This window comes from Blennius ocellaris (genome assembly GCF_963422515.1).
Source record: "Blennius ocellaris genome assembly, chromosome: 4".
In the NCBI taxonomy this organism is placed as follows: Eukaryota; Metazoa; Chordata; class Actinopteri; order Blenniiformes; family Blenniidae; genus Blennius; species Blennius ocellaris.
Genome location: NC_137653.1, coordinates 568727 through 585564, shown reverse-complemented (window position 1 = coordinate 585564; position 16838 = coordinate 568727). Strand labels below are relative to the sequence as shown.

The following is a 16838-nucleotide window of genomic DNA, read 5'->3' as shown; positions in this document are numbered from 1 at the left end:
TTATTGGTCCTCCGACGCTTCACGTCCTGATTGGTCCTCCGACGCTTCGCGTCCTGATTGGTCCTCTGACGCTTCACGTCCGCTTACATTTGTGTTTGTGAGCGTTTGTTTTCACGACCGGCTCCTGGTTTCCCTCTTCACATCCTCACATCGACTTGTTTCACACATTTAGCTAAAGATGGAAACAAGAGAGGGGACGTCTTGAAAACTGGGAAAATCAAATGTTTTTTGGGGGGAATAAATATTATTTATTGTATAAACCGGTTTAAAATTTTCTTAAAAAATGAGCTAATATGGCTGCTTGATAAAAAACAAACAAAAAAATCCCAAAACAACAGAAAAGCTTGTTTCTTATTGTCTTTTATACATTTAACCAAACAAATAACCGCCAGCTTTATTTATATTGGACGAATCACACTAAACTTTGTCTCGACGACACCCGTCTCGACGTCACCCGTCTCGGCATCACCCGTCTCAACAACACCCGTCTCGACGTCACCCGTCTCGACGACACCCGTCGCGACGTCACCCGTCTCGACGACACCCGTCGCAACGTCACCCGTCTCGACGACACCCGTCGCGACGACACCCGTCTCGACGACACCCGTCTCGACGACACCCGTCTCGACGACACCCGTCTCGACGACACCCGTCTCGACGACACCCGTCGCGACGACACCCGTCTCGACGACACCCGTCTCGACGACACCCGTCTCGACGACACCCGTCGCGATGTTACCTGTCTCGACGACACCCGTCTCGACGACACCCGTCGCGACGATACCCGTCGCGACGATACCCGTCTCGACGACACCCGTCGCGACGACACCCGTCGCGACGACACCCGTCTCGACGACACCCGTCGCGACGTCACCCGTCTCGACGACACCCGTCTCGACGACACCCGTCGCAACGTTACCCGTCTCAACGACACCCGTCTCGACGTCACCCGTCTCGGCGTCACCCGTCTCGGCGTCACCCGTCTCAACGACACCCGTCTCGGCGTCACCCGTCTCGGCGTCACCCGTCTCGGCGTCACCCGTCTCAACGACACCCGTCTCAACCACGGAGGAATTTTCTCCCTGATTCGTCTTCCTCGTTCTGGCCAGTGACGCCACGTCTCACCTGGAAAACGTTCTGATTGGACGGCGTCGGGTAATTCCTCGCCGTCCGCCATTTTGAACTTTTCACTTCCATCAACATTGAGAGTGAAACAAAAGGCTCAGGATCTGTGTTGAAACGGCGTCGGCAGACGTTGTGGACGTTCTGTGACTCGCCTCCGTCGCCACCGGGTTCCTGGAGCGTCGCCGGAGAAGAGCCATTAGCATTCCAGCTAATTTCTATGATTTATGAAGCAGCGAGCGGCGCGGAGTGGAGGGCCACTTCAACCTCCACATTCCTCTGATGGATATTTACTGGGATTAAACCGGCTTTGGCTGAGGACAGAATTATGTAGAGTCATTGCAGTGTGTGTGTGTGTGTGTGTGTGTGTGTGTGTGTGTGTGTGTGTGTGTGTGTGTGTGTGTGTGTGTGTGTGTGTGTGTGTGTGTGTGTGTGTGTGTGTGTGTGTGTGTGTGTGTGTGTGTGTGTGTGTGTGTGTGTGTGTGTGTGTGTGTGTGTGAAAACTCCCGTGTGTCAGTCTTTGTGCATTAAGTTGGTTGTTTTAATGCCGACTGGAGGCCGTGAGCATTAATGGAGCTCTGACTACGTCCTCGCTGGGATTAGTGAGACGCTGCATCGTCATTCATGTTTAATAAGCTGCAGTGGATGGTGGAGGGTGGAAGATGGAGGGTGGAAGGTGGAGGGTGGAGGTGGAAGATGGATGGTGGAGGGTGGAGGTGGAAGATGGAGGGTGGAAGATGAGAGGTGGAGGTGGAAGATGGAGGTGGAGGTTGGAGGTGGAGGGTGGAAGATGGATGGTGGAGGGTGGAAGATGGATGGTGGAGGTGGAAGATGGAGGTGGAGGGTGGAGGTGGAAGATGGATGGTGGAGGGTGGAGGATGGAGGGTGGAAGATGGAGGGTGGAAGATGAGAGGTGGAGGTGGAAGGTGGAGGTGGAGGGTGGAGGTGGAGGGTGGAAGATGGATGGTGGAGGGTGGAAGATGGATGGTGGAGGGTGGAAGATGAGAGGTGGAGGTGGAAGATGGATGGTGGAGGGTGGAGGTGGAGGGTGGAAGATGGGAGGTGGAGGATGGAGGGTGGAAGATGGAGGGTGGAAGATGAGAGGTGGAGGTGGAAGGTGGAGGTGGAGGGTGGAGGTGGAAGATGGATGGTGGAGGGTGGAGGTGGAAGATGGATGGTGGAGGGTGGAGGGTGGAGGGTGGAAGATGGATGGTGGAGGGTGGAAGATGGATGGTGGAGGGTGGAAGATGAGAGGTGGAGGTGGAAGATGGAGGTGGAGGGTGGAGGTGGAAGATGGATGGTGGAGGGTGGAGGTGGAGGGTGGAGGATGGAGGGTGGAAGATGGAGGGTGGAAGATGAGAGGTGGAGGTGGAAGGTGGAGGGTGGCAGATGGAAGATGGAGGGTGGTGGTGGAAGGTGGAGGGTGGACGATGGCGGTTGGAAGGTTGAGGGTGGAAGATGGAGGGTGGAGGTGGGAGGGTGGAGGTGGAGGTTTCTCAAAAATGTCGAAATCGTGAAAATGCAGCGTCACCCTGTCGTATTATTACTTTAACTTCACAATTCCAAGAAAATCGATGCGGTTCTACATTAAAGGATGTTTTTAACGACGCTGTGCACAAAGAAAATGTGAGAATGGACTTTTTGCTTCCGCCAGTGTTTTAGTGAATTGGCTCATATTTTATGTTTCTGTGTTATTTACATCATTGACATGCGGCGGCGTCTCGTCGCAGCTCGTTGTGTCTGACGGGGAGGAGGAAGTGGAGCGGCGAGGCAGAGGAACACCGATAGACGTGGTGGAGAGGACGGAGTGACCCGGGTAATAAATAGAAACATAAAGACAGGAGAGGAGGAGGAGGAGGAGGAGGAGAAGCAGCTGGAGGGAAGAAAGTGAGGAGGTGAGAACGAGGGACGAGTGGAAAACACAGGAGTCAGACGACGAAAAGCTCGGCAGCCGGCGGAGGCGGGGTTAAAAACTACAACAACAACAACAAAAAAAAAAGCTGAATAGAAAAAGAAATGATGGTAATAAAAGAGGAGCAGAGGAATAGTAAAGTTGACAGGAGAGGAGGAAGTGAGGAGGACGAGGAGCGAAGCGGTCGACCCCGGAGTTCTGCTGGGAGGAGGTCTGGACCTGCTGCCGCCGCTAATGAGCACCGCGGAGGACCGGGGTCTCTGGAGAGTGTGTGTGTGTGTGTGTGTGTGTGTGTGTGTGTGTGTGTGTGTGTGTGTGTGTGTGTGTGTGTGTGTGTGTGTGTGTGTGTGTGTGTGTGTGTGTGTGTGTGTGTGTGTGTGTGTGTGTGTGTGTGTGTGTGTGTGTGTGTGTGTGTGTGTGTGTGTGTATCTGCCTCCATACATTGGAGCTGGGAGTTTTTTCCCCCTCGGCTCTGTGAGCCTGTTCCTGCAGGTCCATACTGGTTAACAGTCTGGTTAACAGTCTGGTTAACTCCGGTTTGGGTAAAAGTGAGTCTAGACGACGTGAAACGTTTCAACCTGCGTCAGTAAACCTCCGACAAGACGCTCGTTAACGAAACTAAACACTGCAGTGGGTTTGGGGCCGATGAAGAGTCGTGCTTCTAACAGAGCAGTCAACCAACTAGTCAGCTGGGTGACCAACCGACTGGCCAGCCAGCCAACCAACCAGCCAGATAACCAACCAACCAACTAACCAGATAATCAACCAGCCAAATAACCAACCAACCTGATAATCAACCAGCAGATAACGCTCTACCTTTGATCTTTGACAAGCTCATCGTTCTACCTTTGATCTCTGACAAGCTCATCATTCTACCTTTGATATCCGCCTAGTAATTCCTACATACGAGTATTTGACCTGCTTCTGCTGGCTCTGTGGACGACCAGTAGAAGAGTTGGACAAGTTGTTCCTATTGGACCGTCTCCTGACGGGCCGTGAAAGAGATCGTGTCAAAGGAATGTATCTCCTCTCGCAGCCGCGACACTAATAAAGGTCAAGACGCATCAGAATAAACAACACGGACCTTGTGACGAGCACAACAAGCACCGCCGGTCTCCGTCAGGAGATAAACAAGCCGGGTACTTCCATCCTTCACTCGCCTCGTACTGCACGCTCGCGTAGTCCCGAGGAATATCTGTACTGACGTGTGTGGTAATTAAACCACCAATTATGTACTAATTATTAGTCGTAGTGATATTTGAAAGGCAGCGGCGACAACAGAAGTCGTCTCTGCTGTCGTCGTGACGATCCGCGGTTCTGCTCGGCTGCTCGCTCCCTCTCCGAGCGAGGATCTGAACCCACGCCGTAATTTGACGGTTGCTAATGAGTGTCAAGACGAAGCGTCGCGCTTCTTCTTCTGCGTGTTTCTGACAAAGGGTTTGCGAGTCGTACGTTTAATTCAGCGTCTGCAGGATCCCACTCGCTTTGAATGAAGTTAATAGACGTGTGTGAGTGTGTGTTACTTCACTTGGGCTTGATTTAAGAACGTTTTGCTCAAGAGACAAGAGGTGTGTGTGTGCGTGTGCGTGTGCGTGTGCGTGTGCGTGTGTGTGTGTGTGTGTGTGTGTGTGTGTGTTACTTGTTATTAATGCAGAGCTCTGTGCTCTGACAGCGCTGTTATCCAGAGCAGGATTAGCATGCTGGTAGTGACAGGACCTCATTGGAAAGTTCACAAAGTGTGTGTGTGTGTGTGTGTGTGTGTGTGTGTGTGTGTGTGTGTGCTCGGTGTGAATGTCACCGATAACGTACGTCTTCGGAAGGTTTTTTTTCCCTCCAGTTGAAGTGACTCCGATGTTTCTCAACCGACAATCGTGACAAACCGTCTGCGATCATTTCACGTTTTCTCTGGATGGAAATCTTGGATTGTTTACGTTTATTGAACCACGAGTGGTTTGTTTTGTATTTCCTGCTACTAGTCTGACTGAGAAAACCAACCAACCAGATAATCAGTCCACACAAACCAAACAACCAGTTAATTAACCACATAAACCAACTAACCAAAGCAGCTGAAGGTGTTCTACATTATTTATATACATATATATATATATATATATATATATATATATATATATATATATATATAAATAAACGTGGCCCGGGGGCCAGAACCGGCCCGCCAGAGGATCTAATCCGGCCGCCATGTGATTTTTTTTTTTTTTAAGTATAAAAATGAAAACTGACAGATTCTGATCTAAAAACACCAGATTGTCAAAAATGACATTCAAAACCTCCCTTGGTCAGAATTTGACCCCCGACATTAATGTGGAGGTCACATGACGCAACACCTTTCACAATAAAACAACGAGTCCATCTCATGTGAAGTGATACTTTAGACACGTAAACTCAAAACAATTTCCAGATGATGACAAATTGTTTTAATCCAGAATAAAAATACGATACCAGATAAGGTGACTGAGGGTTTTTTTTTTTAAAATATAATATCTGATTAACTTTAATATGTATATTTCAGAATCGACTGCCAAATTCTTGCAGATCAAAAGGATCAAAAGAAGGAAAGACTTTGACATTTGTCCAGATCTGCAGTTTAACATGATGTTTGACTTGTCGGCCTCCAGAGGTCAGAGGTCAGATCAGGTTGATGTGGATCCTCAACTGAAACCAGTTTGACCCCCCTGGTGTAAACAGACAGGTCGTACCGCTGGAACCACGTCTGTAATATTTCTACCCAGGTTCCATTCACACGGGCTGAATCTGATCATAAAGGACATTAAAGATGTGGAGTTGTTGGTTCAACACACGGACCAGTACCTGGAACACGTAGACCCCGTATGTCCATGTAGAACCTGCAAACCTCCAGACTGGGTTCACCTCCACTTCACTGCTGAACCACTCACATCAACATTTCATTTAAATCTGAGTATCGACAAGCATCGTTGCATAAGATCAAGGAGATCCACATCGTGGATAATAAACCCACAGTGACTCACGTCTCCATGTGCTGCCAATCAAGAGACCACGGAGACGCTACAGTCGTCGGCGTATCGCCGGTGAATCACCTTGTTATTTCAGTCCTCCGCTCTTCTCTGGGCCGCAAACTGGTTTTGGCTCCGCGGCGAACAGAGGTTACCTCTTATTCACTCCCAGCGTTTGAAGCGGCTCTTCTTCAAACGGGGTTAATGAGTTTCTGGGTGAATCAGACACTCCTATTCATTATAACCTGACCCAGTTAAAGGGACGTTATTAGATCCGGTCCAGACCCGGGCCGCTCGGCTGGCGTCCAGCCAGAGGTCAGGGGGGGTCGGAGTCCATTCCTGCGTGTTTGTACCTCCAGCGTCCTCCCAGGTGTGTGTGTGTGTGTGTGTGTGTGTGTGTGTGTGTGTGTGTGACGTTGGCTTACTACAGCAGCAGGAAGCATCTCAATTGAATATTGTGTGTTTTAGTATTCTTACCTTTATCTGCTTCATCAACTTCTCCTCCTCTAATTTGCCACGACGACTGCTGCAACATGTCATGTCGAAACAAGTGGTGTGTGAGTGTGTGTGTGTGTGTGTGTGTGTGTGTGTGTGTGTCAATCTGCTATACATTCCAATCTGCCTGCTGTCACCTCTCTGTCCAAACTAATCGAATCAGCCGAGAACCGACGTACAAACAGGAGTGTGCTTCTCGCTCCGCGTCTTCATGACTTTCTGTTCCTCGTGTGTGTGTGTGTGTGTGTGTGTGTGTGTGTGTGTGTGTGTGTGTGTGTGTGTGTGTGTGTGTGTGTGTGTGTGTGTGTGTGTGTGTGTGTGTGTGTGTGTGTGTGTGTGTGTGTGTGTGTGTGTGTGTGTGTGTGTGAGAGAGCGACTGGTGGCGAAGCTGTTTTCTGTGTTCTTTCATGCAGAACTAAAGGTTACAAGGCAGGTCCCCCATCGATTCATGTTGCAGATAATTAAAGTCACAATAGGCCCTTCAGCAAAACACTTCCTTCACTTTAAGGCTTCAACATACACACACACACACACACACACACACACACACACACACACACACACACACACACACACACGGGAGAACAGAGGGGACATTTAAACGGTAATTCTCCGCCCGCTCAGTCACTCATCTGGTCATTTGCTCATTTGGCTTTTCATCCGTTTGGTCACTCGCTACTCGCTCGCTCGCTCACTCACTCACTCACTCACTCACTCACTCACTCACTCACTCACTCACTCACTCACTCACTCGCCCGTCAATGTGCTCGTTATGGAATGCCACAGGGATGACATGTTTTTGTAGGCCAGCCTGGAAGCTAGCATTAGCCTGCTGGAAGTTAGCATTAGCCTGCTGGAAGTTAGCATTAGCCTGCTGGAAGCTAGCATTAGCCTGCTGGAAGTTAGCATTAGCCTGCTGGAAGTAATCAGTAGCCTACTGGAAGTTAGCATTAGCCTACTTTGCAACAGGATGTTTTTGGCCCTTGTGTTTCCAGAGTGGTCGTCCAATAACTGGAGGGTTGGCGGTTCCAATCCCGCTCTATGGGCGCCGTGGTCGGTGTGTCCTTGGGCAAGGCACTTAACCCACATTGGGCCGCTAACGTCCCAACAGCTAACCGGTCCTTGGACGATGACAAACCATCCCTGAAGATTTCATGGAATTTGGGTTTTTAGTTTTTGCGAAAAGTTGGTAAAATGCATAAATACAAACCAATTAATTAATTAGTTAATTAATTAATCAATACACGCGGACGAACGCATAACCTCCTCGGCCCAACTTTTCGCAGCCTTGAGTGTTTGCGTGGGCGAAGTTGTAAAAGGACACGAGGGGTTAAATGTGGTTGCGATCGAGTTAAGAGACGATCCGGTTTAGGGCTGAAAGGTTCAAGGTGTTTTCAAGGTTCCAGGTGTTTTATTGTCATATCACCAGTAAAAGTTTCACAGTGAATGAAATTCTTATTTTGCCGTCTCCCCTGGAGCCGACCTACATAAATAAGTAAGTATATACACAAAAAATAGAATAAAATATAAACATAAAATAACAGAGCAGTGCAAAAATATTAGTAAGAAAGTGAGATGTGCAAAATATAAACATGTCAGAAGCTGTTCAGACGTCTGATGGCGACGGGGAAGAAAGAGTTTGAGTCCATTCGTTTTGCTTTTCAAGCTTCTGTAATTCTCTTAAATCGATTAAATTAGATTAAATTAGATTAAAGTAGATTAAAGTAGATTAAAGTAGATTAAATGAGACTAAATTCAATTGTTGGGAGCAAATTGTGTGATTTATGCGTCACTTGTACATCTTGTATTGGTTCAGTTTTGTGCTTTTAAATAATATAACAGTCAAAATCAACCAGTCCTACAATTTGTATTTTTTTTTAACCGATTCATCAAAAAAATAATGGAGCGACGAATGGATTATTGAAATAGCGGTCAGTTGCAGCCCGACAGGTATTCCTTCTCTCCCTCTTCGCTCCAAAAGTAAAGAAAACACTGCGACTCACTGAGTGTTTATTAATAAATCCTCTTCATGGCTCGGCTCGTCTCCAGGAAAGCTTTCGGGAACTGAACCGTCAACCGTCGGCCTTCAGGTGCCGTAAGAACTGGTGACTTGTCGTTCCTCGTGATGCGTGAGGTTCAGCGTGACGGGACGCCGCCGCCTCTTTCTTCCTCAAACACGGATTTCTTCCCTCCTGAAATGTGTCGGACCGTCAAGGTCTTCCCCCGTTGCTACACAAACCGCCGTCTCGCCGCCTCGCCGCCTCTCCGCCTCGCCGCCTCTCCGCCTCGCCGCCTCTCCGCCTCTCCGCCTCTCCACCTCTCCGCCTCGCCGCCTCTCCGCCTCTCCGCCTCGCCGCCTCTCCGCCTCTCCGGCGACTCCGACCGGATTTCTTCAGACGTTCCAACACGATCTGTTTCTTTAGTCAACATTAATTTCCTCTTACCGTCGCCTCTCGGCAAACACGCCGACGCACAACTTCAATCAGGAGTCACTTCGTGACTTTACCGTTTCCTTCAAGTCAAGTTGTGTGAATAGAGCCTGAACACACACACACACAGCAACACACACACACACACACACACACACACAGCAACACACAGACACAGACACACACACACACACACACACACACACACACACACACACACACACACACACACACAGACACACACACAGACACACACAGACACAGACACACACAGACACAGACACACACACACAGCAACACACACACACACACACAGCAACACACACACACACACACACACACACACACACACACACACACAGACACACACACAGACACACACAGACACAGACACACACACACACACACACAGCAACACACACACACACACACACACACACAGCAACACACACACACACACACACACACACACACACACACACACACACACACACACACACAGACACACACACACACACACACACAGACACACAGACACACACACAGACACACACACAGACACACACAGACACAGACACACACACACACACACACAGCAACACACACACACACACACACACAGCAACACACACACACACACACAGCAACACACACACACACACACAGACACACACACACGCAACACACACACACACCACACACACACACACACACACACACCACACACACACAGACACACACACACACACACACACACACACACACACACACACACACACACACACACACACACACACAGACACACACAGACACACACAGACACACACACACACACACACACACACACACACACGGGCCCGTCCCTCTTGTTATCCAGGTTTATTGGGGTGGCAGTAATGGCGTTTAGAGATCTGTGTGTTTGAGCTCCAGGCTGCGTATGGAGCTGCCAGATGCTCCCATACGGTATTAAACGACTTAATGAAAGTACTTAAAGAGCTCGGCATGTGAGCTGACAGTGTATTTAATGCGAATCAGCCGGCAGGAAGTATGAGGGCCGGACACGTGCACGCGTGAGTAATACGTGTCCGGGTTGCGTGGCCCGTTGGAGACTCTTCGACGTACGAACAAACGCTCTGAAGGACAAGTCCAGTGTTCAAGTGAAAACGCAAAACTTTCGTTGAGTTTAAAAATAAATAAATAAATGTCTATTGAAAACAATGTCATTTGCAGGCCAGTTGGGGCTTTTTGAAAAATTCTACCTTGGAATTTGTTTTTAAAAAGTGCCATTCTGAGCGCCTCTGGACACCATTATTATACAAACAAGGCCTGACTGGACACAAATACGAACGACTGAAGACGTAGGAGGATTTTCACATTAACGTCAGCAGCTCTCAACTACAATTGCAAAAAATTTCTTTAATCCATCCAATCCAGATGTTTTTAAACTACTCACTGTTCTTTTAAAATCCCCACCGGGTGTGAATAGAAGTAGTTGAATTAAATTAAATTGAATAGAATTGCATCACATCACATCACGATGAATAAATGTAGAACGAAGTCATTTTGTCTTGAATCACGTTGGAGGTCAAAGCATCGTGGGTAGATAAACTAGCTAGCGTGTCGTGAACCAAGAACATCACGTCTCAATAGATGGTGAATCAGAACCGCTGCTTTGCAATCTGCTTCCAAACTGCGTCACTTCCAGGTTGAATTATCGATTCTCGACAATTCTTAGTATTGAAGTTAAGTTTCGTTGAGCGTCTGGTGTCTGGGAGACGCTGAAACGGCTCCGTTGCCATAGAAACGAGGGGAAAACACTGATTTTCTGAGCGTTTCTCAAAGGAAAACACACAAAAACGACGTGTTTTCTCATGAAAACGTCCTGTAAAGTCTTTAAAACTCATTTTTGTTTGGAATGCAGGTGAAACTCTTGTCGTCACGCTGCTGCTTCAACCAATCAGATCTTGACATCGGCGACTCGGAGCCTTCTGGAAGGCCGAGCATGACGTCAGCGTATTCAAGCCCTCTGATTGGCTGGTCAGAGAGTCAGTCTCCAGCGCAAGCTAGCAGCATCTGTAGCCAGTTGTGTTTATTTAATATTTTCATCAGTTTTATCAACCTACAATGACTGAAGGAGAAGATAAAGACGTTTGTTTGCAGATTTAATGTCAAAACAAGTTTCAAGACGGACTTTTCCTGGAGGTCATTGAACGCATCGCAGCAATTTGCTGGCGCTCACTACAAACTCTGTCTGTCTGTGAATCAAAGGTGTTTTTATGCTACATTTCTGTTTTTTATAGCCATAAAGGAGTGATAGGGGGGGTTGGGGGGGGGGGGAGGGGTGGGGGGGGGGGGGGGGTGAGATTCTCCGGCCGCCACTTTATCTCAGTGAGCAGGAAACAGACCCTCCAGAGCCGCTGGCCTCCGGGGGGCGCTGTGCCCTGGTCTGTGGCTCCCCGGGTCCCGTCGCTCTGCGTTAGCCTCGGCTGACATGAACGCCTCTAATGGCCGCCTGGGGGGGAGGGGGAGGGGGGGGGGGGGGGGCGTCACGTGAGGAAGACGGGAGGATTCTGCTTAAATAAGTGTTATCGTCACAGGGAGTGTGTGTGTGTGTGTGTGTGTGTGTGTGTGTGTGTGTGTGTGTGTGTGTGTGTGTGTGTGTGTGTGTGTGTGTGTGTGTGTGTGTGTGTGTGTGTGTGTGTGTGTGTGTGTGTGTCCGTCCTCAGGGTTATGTATGTGGGGGTTCACTCCTCTGGACGTGAGCGTTGCTGGACGGGCGCCGGCGCCGCTAGCGTAACGCCGCCGCCGCCGCGTTTGAACGCTAGAAAGTGAAAACGACGTCCGACACGACGGAGCAGCGACGAGCTCGAGCAGAAGATCGGTTTTAAAAACGCGCTCGCCCGGTAACCTCTTGGCTTATTAAAAGTGAGCGTTGGTTAATTGCGGGGGTTTTATGTTATTATATCGGTGCAGCGCAGCGAGACGTCGTGTCCTGATGTGATTGGATTAATTAATCCGCCTGTTTCTCTTACGCCAGTTTGATTTTTCTCTTTTCATTACGAGGACGACCTTCACGCATCATCCTAATGTTTAGAGTGGAAAATAAAAATGAACATGCAAAAACTTCTTAATAGCGCCTTTATTATTTCGATATCTACACTTACCTTTGAACCCTTTGAAGTGAACGCGCTGCTACTGAAGCTTTAGCGTTTTGTGAAAAGTGATTCTGCTGATTAGGCGTCGGTGAGAAAGTGAATTACGTCTCGCAGCAGAAACTCCCGGTAATTCCCCCCCGGCTGTTAATTTGTCCACAACGCCGCTGTTTTTACCTAAAATTAGGATAATAAAACAACAAAAAACAAAAAACTGCTATTTGCACTATTAAGTGGAAACTTGGAATGAAACCAGTGGAAAATCAGCCGAATGCTTCAAAGAGCTTTAGATTTAGATTTATTTGTAATAAAGAACGTCCTCGAGGAAAACGAGTTTCACAAAGAGAACTTTCTTCTCTCTCACTCTGTTGTTATGGAAACTTCAATAATTACTCTGATTACTTGAAAACAAGGTGAGCGACTCTTTCCTCTTTCCTCCTCCACAGTTTTTATACAGACAATCATCAAATTTAGTCATTTAGCTTCAATCATTGATTCCAGTTAGGTGAGGCTCCTGGTTGGTGAACACGTCGACGACACGCTGACCTACTGGAAACACGTCGACGACACACTGACCTACTGGAAACACGTCGACGACACACTGACCTACTGGAAACACGCTGACGACACTCTGACCTACTGGAAACACGTCGACGACACACTGACCTACTGGAAACACGTCGACGACACTCTGACCTACGGGAAACACGTCGACGACACACTGACCTACTGGAAACACGTTGACGACACACTGACCTACTGGAAACACGTCGACGACACACTGACCTACTGGAAACACGTGGACGACACACTGACCTACTGGAAACACGTCGACGACACGCTGGCCTACTGGAAACACGTCGACGACACGCTGGCCTACTGGAAACACGTCGACGACACACTGACCTACTGGAAACACGTCGACGACACGCTGACCTACTGGAAACACGTCGACGACACACTGACCTACTGGAAACACGTCGACGACACACTGACCTACTGGAAACACGTCGACGACACACTGACCTACTGGAAACACGTCGACGACACACTGACCTACTGGAAACACGTCGACGACACGCTGGCCTACTGGAAACACGTCGACGACACGCTGGCCTACTGGAAACACGTCGACGACTCACTGGCCTACTGGAAACACGTCGACGACACGCTGACCTACTGGAAACACGTCGACGACACGCTGACCTACTGGAAACACGTCGACGACACACTGACCTACTGGAAACACGTCGACGACACACTGACCTACTGGAAACACGTTGACGACACACTGACCTACTGGAAACACGTCGACGACACACTGGCCTACTGGAAACACGTCGACGACACACTGGCCTACTGGAAACACGTCGACGACACACTGGCCTACGGGAAACACGTCGACGACACACTGACCTACGGGAAACACGTCGACGACACACTGACCTACGGGAAACACGTCGACGACACACTGACCTACGGGAAACACGTCGACGACTCACTGACCTACTGGAAACACGTCGACGACACACTGACCTACTGGAAACACGTGGACGACACACTGACCTACGGGAAACACGTCGACGACACACTGACCTACTGGAAACACGTTGACGACACACTGACCTACGGGAAACACGTTGACGACACACTGACCTACTGGAAACACGTTGACGACACACTGACCTACTGGAAACACGTCGACGACACACTGGCCTACGGGAAACACGTCGACGACACACTGAAACATTATAAATATCAACTTCTCTATGAATATGGACGTGATTATTAGAGACGGGAGACGAGCGCTTTGATCAATATTTCACGCTAATCTCGTTAACTTCAATGCTAATTAGCAGAGATGAAGGGATTCTGCTTGTTTTGGTGTCCCACTAACACACACACACTACACACACACACACACACACACACGGAAAAGTGTTTTTCACTCACATGTGTGTAATTATGTTCTGTGTGTAGGCGATGGGAGGTGTTGTACTGAATTCAAAATCTAGATCGTGGGCATTCACACACACACACACACACACACACACACACACACACACACACACACACACATCACACACACACACAAAAACGACTCGTGGTGTGAAACTTGCAGATATGATGTTGAATATTGATGGATCCCCCACAGCCCCCCAACACACACACACACACCACACACACAACACTCACACACACACACACACACACACAAACACACACACCACACACACAGACACACGTTCCCTGTTACATCCCTTTTCCAAGGAGATCACGTTGATCCCCTATGCTAATGAGCTGTTGAACAACGAGGTGCCATCAAGGCTCATTACCTCAGTATTGATTAATTCATAGGCTGTTATTTTTATATCTGTAAGAGAAGTTGTGTTTTTTCCCGCCTTCACTCGTTGCTCCGGGTTGTTTTTTTTTTTCAAAGGGAATATAGATGGAAGGCTTTTCTTCTTTTTTTTCTTTCCTTTAATTAATTTCCCAGTTGATGTAAGTCTTGCTCCAAGAGCCATAATCAAAGATACACTGTTGATTTCTTTGGCGATAGATTTACATGTGGGGAGAGAAATTTAAATTTTTTTTCCCCAAAATAATTTGAAAATGAGACGAAGAAATATTCCGGTTTGATTCGGGACAGAAATGCGGATTGAACGGTTTGGAGTTGTGGAAAAGTCTTATTTAGGGGGGGGGGGGGGGGGGTCCTTGAAATGAAACTTGAACCTCCAGTGAAACTGGAATTCAAAGTTTATTTCTCCTCCTTCTTGATTCTCCTCCATTAGATATTGATCCTAGGAGCTACATTCACAATCTGCTGTGTCTGTGTGAGCTGGACTGGCTCCGCCCACACACATGCCCATCTATGGGAAGATGGAGGAAGTACTTCCTCTCGTGGCAGCCATGTGCCAGAGCAGAGCTGACTGATTGTGGGAGGAGTCCAAGGGGGGGGAGGAGCCTACCTTGATTGTGATTGGCTGAACCCCCGATGACACTGTATAGGTTTGATTTCTGATTGGCTGCTTGGAGCAACACACTTTTTAAAGAGAGAGAGGGAGGACACACTCTTCTTCACTTCTGGGGCGTCTGTCCAGATGTGGAGACGGTCAGTACTGCTGGAGAACCTTTAGGAAGTGGTTTGCCAGATGTGGAGACGGTCAGTACTGCTGGAGAACCTTTAGGAGGTTGTTCCAGATGTGGAGGCGGTCAGTACTGCTGGAGAACCTTTAGGAGGTTGTTCCAGATGTGGAGACGGTCAGTACTGCTGGAGAACCTTTAGGAAGTGGTTCCAGATGTGGAGACGGTCAGTACTGCTGGAGAACCTTCAGGAGGTTGTTCCAGATGTGGAGACGGTCAGTACTGCTGGAGAACCTTTAGGAGGTTGTTTCCAGATGTGGAGGCGGTCAGTACTGCTGGAGAACCTTCAGGAGGATGTTCCAGATGTGGAGACGGTCAGTACTGCTGGAGAACCTTCAGGAGGATGTTCCAGATGTGGAGACGGTCAGTACTGCTGAGAACCTTTAGGAGGATGTTCCAGATGTGGAGACGGTCAGTACTGCTGGAGAACCTTTAGGAGGATGTTCCAGATGTGGAGACGGTCAGTACTGCTGGAGAACCTTCAGGAAGTGGATTTTACATTATAATGACGCTTTAATAAAAGTAAAATACAGCAAAGTTGGTTTTTTTTGTTTTTTTTTAATTCAGCTTCAGCTGAATGTTCTCTCCATCAGTGTGATTCTTCCCGCTGCAGAAGAACCAAACGACTGCAGTCAAATCCCACAAAACCCGAACGGCGTCTCATCCTCTGCTTGGCGGTTTTCAGCTGCAGGCCTTCGCTTGTTGGTGTCGGAAAGACAAAAGCTCGTCTTTTGTTTTGACGGGGTCTGAACTGACGTGCTCGGTCTCTGCAGACACGCAGAAGGAAATTCCCGTTAAGGGATTTCATGAATAAAGCAACGACGACCCCCCCCCCTTTTTCAAATACTTCAAAACAAATTAAAATGGTTGTGTGTCAAAGCATATGTCTAATTAGGGGAGTGTGTTTATGTGCGCGGAGCTGCAGGCTAACGGCGAAGGCTAATGCGGCGGAAAATGTGTGTTAGCCGAGCGACGAAATAATGATGAGACACTGTGACTTAATCATGTTGAGTCTCTGACGCTCCAACCTCTCTCTCTCTCGTGCTCTCTCTCTCTCGTGCTCTCTCTCTCTCTCTCTATCGCGCTCTCTCTCTCTCTCTCTCTCTCGCTCTCTCAAACTCTCTCTCGCTCTCGCTCTCTCGCTCTCGCTCTCGCTCTCGCTCTCTCTCTCTGTCTCTCTCTCCCTCTCTCGCTGTCTCGCTGTCTCTCTGTCTCTCTGTCTCTCTGTCTCTCTGTCTCTCTCTCTCTCTGTCTCTCTCTCTCTCTCTGTCTCTCCCTCTCTCGCTATCTCTCTGTCTCTCTCTCTCACTCTTTCTCTCTCTCTCCCTCTTTCCCTCTCTCTCTCTATCACTCTCTCTCTCTATCACTCTCTCACTCTCTCTCTTTCTCACTCTCTCTCTGTCTCTCTCTCTGTCTCTCAAACTCTCACTCTCTCTCTTTCTCTCTCAAACTCTCACTCTCTCACACTCTCTCTCACTCTTTCGCACTCTCTCTCTCACACTATCACTCTCTCTCTTTCTCTCTCTCTCAAACTCTCACTCTCACACTCTCTCTTTTTCACTCTTTCACGCTCTCTCTCTGTCTCTCTCTC

At 48.6% G+C, this 16838-nt stretch overlaps 1 protein-coding gene across 1 annotated transcript in view; it reads left to right on the top strand.

Annotated features, from left to right (window-relative positions):
* Positions 1-16838, top strand: part of ptprt (protein tyrosine phosphatase receptor type T) — a gene marked incomplete at both ends in the record, with an annotated part of 294857 nt that overhangs the window by 23936 nt on the left and 254083 nt on the right.